Source organism: Fukomys damarensis, unplaced genomic scaffold (genome assembly GCF_012274545.1).
Source record: "Fukomys damarensis isolate Sample0158 unplaced genomic scaffold, DMR_v1.0_HiC HiC_scaffold_27, whole genome shotgun sequence".
NCBI lineage: Eukaryota > Metazoa > Chordata > Mammalia > Rodentia > Bathyergidae > Fukomys > Fukomys damarensis.
The window spans coordinates 21,535,661-21,539,152 of NW_022900939.1; the positions used below are offsets into that span (position 1 = coordinate 21,535,661).

Genomic DNA, 3,492 nt, shown 5'->3' on the forward strand with positions numbered 1-3,492 from the left:
AGGGGGAAGGCGCCGCTGCAGGAGGGGTCCGGGAGCCAGAGGTCAAGGCGGCGGAGGGAGGGCCGGCTAGTGGCCACCGCCGCACAGTTCCAGGTCCGAGCCCCAAGAAACAAAACTTCAAGCCCCTCCAGCGTCCTCGCGTCTCGGCTCTCCCCACCTTCCTTTCCAGCAACTCCACGCTGGGCTACAAGCCCTCCCCGCAGACGACCCCTGTGTCCTCCACGGCAGGAGCGGGAGGGGGCTGCGGGCGGTGAGGGCATGGCAGAGGGATGTGAGTCCTGGAGAGAGCCTGGGGCTGGGGAGTACAGGACACACCTCTCTCTGATCGGATTAGGGGACATCTCTGGGCTTTCGCAGCCCCTGATGGACACCACCCCCCACCTCGCTCTGAGCACACCATCCCTTCTGTGGGGGCACAGGTTCTTACTCTTCTAACAGACTAGATGCGATCCCCCAACTAACTCAAATACACTGGCTGTCTTGGATACAAAAGTTCATCCAAGGAAGGAAACATGTAGAGATGGTGGAAGCTGTCACTGGGCAGTGGGAAGGTGCTAACTCCCGACTGGAGCAATGGTGCCTCCTCCCCACCACTCTCCTGTCCCATTCACACTTGTGCGGGCACCTTCTGCACAACCAGCTACTGATTCCTGACACTTCACATTCCTCCCCACAATCCCACCTGCCACCTGCCTGTTCACATCCTGGCTCCTGCCACTCTCCAGCCCCTCCCTCCCCCTCCTGCACACTCTTGATAATATCACTCTTTTCCAGCTCACCCACATACTTGCCAGGACTATTTCCCCCTGCCTCTGATTTCAGCTGGCTGCTCAGCTCCCCCTGCCTTCATCCTCTTCTCCCTGAGCACACCCAGGGCCCCCTTGCGGTACAGTCAAGAACCTTCCTCTATCCAAAGCCCAACTGTCCTAGTGACTGACTTCACAAGCCAGGGGCTGAGCCATCCTTTGCTTCTTTCCCTGGACCTGGGTTTCTTGTCATTTGAGCTGCAAGAAAAGGGCAGGAGTGGATACTGGAGACCACAGGAGAGATGGAGCCCCATGCTTCAGCTGGGAGGTCCTTTAATGTGCACAGTGCAGCCTACTTGTGCAAGCTCACAGTTACCACACGGGATCATGGCACAGCTAGGTCTCCTGACTTCCAGGCCCATGTGTTGTCCCCACTCACCCTGCTACTTCTAAGCAGTTTGGACCAAAAGTGAACCCGGGACAGGGCAGAAGGTGAAGAAAGAAGAGAGGATACTGGGTGTGATAGCTCACGCCTATAATCCCAGCACTTGGGAGGCTGAGGAAGGACAGTTGCCAACCTGAGCTACATAGAGTTCAAGGCCAACCTGACATATATTTGTTTTTTTTGTTTTTTGGGGTGGGGTTTTTTTTTTTTTTTTGAGACAGGGTCTTACTATGTAGTTAAGACTGACCTGGAACTCAGTATGAAACACAGGCTGGTCTCAAACTCACAGTGATCCTCCTGCCTCAGCCTCCCAAGTGCTGGGATTACAGGCGTGCGACACCATGCCTGGCCAGCCTGACATATATAGAGAGACCCTGTCTCAACAAACAAACAAACAAAAAACAACAATTAAAAAAAAAGAAGAGAGAAAAGGGCATCTAGAGTGGACAATGGAGAAAGCTGGGTTTCTGTGGGCCTTTCCCTGGACAAGAAAGTTAGGAGGTATCTGTAGTACAGTGTCCTGTAATCCCAATGTCTGGACCTTACATCATAGTGTATATACCACCCATTAGGTCACTCCATCCTAGGTTTCTCAAAAGACCCCTCCAGGGTCACCTGTGTACTGGTTCTCTTTTGGCTGAGGGCTGGACCTTCCGGTTCCCATAATTAGTCCAGCCTTTGGGCATTGCTGGAACTCTGCAGGGCCTCCCTGGCCCCAACATTTAGGGATTCCAGATCTCAGTCCCAGTCCCAGGTGCAGAGGCTCCACCCCAGCTACCCTGGACATCTGTACTGTGGAGCTCTGCCACCCTCGCTAAGTGTGGCTAGCCTGGAAGATAGGCAGGGACTAAGGGACAGCTGGTTAAAGACATGCAGGCGGTGTGCCTGCCTATGCAGCATGCTAGGGTGGCCCTGTGCTTGCGTGGGCTAAGACTGTATGTTCATGAGGGGGGCCTCGGTTCCCAAGGCCCAGGGATCTGGACGGAATTAGGGGCTGGCCCTGGTAGGGGCCAGGATTGGGAAGGGGGCTGCAGCAGGAAACGTGAGCTGCACTCATTAGCTCCTCACGTGCTCAGCAGGATTTATAAACACAAGGAGGAGACGGGATGTAAACAATCAGTGGGCAGCAGCCAGAAGAAGAAGTGGGGCTAGATTGGGGGGGGCAGGGCTGGGAGAGGGACCGAGACATGGCCCCATGGTGGGGTCCACCTGCGTATCACAAGATAGAAAGGAGAATGGATGAGGGCTCTAGGAAGTCCATGCACACTCCTGCCCAGGGCCAAGGGCAACCCCAAGCTGCCCTGGCTCCAGAGCTCACAGAACTCAGGTGTTCTCTGCCCCAGGCAGCCTTCAGCTTTTCTGCCTGAAATGTGGGCACATCTTGTCCAGCAAGGAAACTGTTATAGCAGAGGCAGAGCCCTGTCATTCCACCTGCCCTTTCTCGCCTGTGATCCCTGAGACTCCTTGCCTCTTTCTGTTTCTCTCTCAGCTGGTCAGTCAGCTCCTTCTGCTCTCTCTCCTGCCTTCCCCCCACCCCCCAGCCCACAGTGACACAGTTACCTCAGAACTGAAATATTCCTGGAAACACCGGCCTTGTCTGGTTAATTTCATGAGCTGTTTTTTCTGCCCAGATGACTTAGCTCTTGTTTATTCAAAGGCTTCTCACCCTGCTGTCCCTGTGTAAGGGGCAGGTCTCCCCAGGGATGTCCTACAGGACCCAGGAGGGTAAGGGGAAACAGACACAGGGCTGGACTCCCAGCCATACCTCCTTTGCCAAGGGACAGACAGAGCCCAGCCCCAGGACTCTGGCTGACAGGGCTCTCTGGAGCTGAGGAGGGGGTGAAAAAGCTAGCCCAGTCTTCAACTCCTGATTCAGTGGGATGTTGGCATTGCAGCTAACTCTAAGCTAGGACAGATTCCATCCTGAAAGCTATGTCAAGGCTGGAAGGGCTGCTGCCACCTTCAGTAGGTCTCCAGTCTCCAAAACTAACCCTCCATGGTACACATAGGGTCCTGGAGAGCTCTCAGCCAGATCTCAGGCTGAGGATAGCCCACAGTTTCATGCAGAGGAGAAGGGCATGGAATTGTCTTTAGGTATGAGGATCAGGGTACAGAAAGAAACTCAGAGTCAGGTGATAAAAAGGAAGGCCCAGGAAGGAGCTTTCCAGAGGGATGACACAGGCTGCAAGTGGAAAGGAGGAAAGTGAAACCCATTTTCCCAGGGAGTAGTTCAGTGCCCCAGCCCTGCTTTTCATCCTAAACACACACACACACACACACACACACACACACACACACACA

General features: G+C 54.5%; 1 protein-coding gene and 1 long non-coding RNA gene across 2 annotated transcripts in view; one reads left to right on the top strand and one right to left on the bottom strand.

Annotated features, from left to right (window-relative positions):
- LOC104870286 overlaps positions 1 to 3,492 on the bottom strand; it is a 51,909-nt gene that overhangs the window by 13,107 nt on the left and 35,310 nt on the right. The gene's annotated exons all lie outside the window — the stretch shown is intronic.
- Positions 13 to 3,492, top strand: part of Clcf1 (cardiotrophin like cytokine factor 1) — a 9,334-nt gene continuing 5,854 nt past the window's right edge. The window contains exon 1 of the mRNA XM_010635822.3: positions 13 to 93. The gene's annotated coding sequence lies outside the window, so the exon portion shown is untranslated. The remainder of the gene's footprint in view (positions 94 to 3,492) is intronic.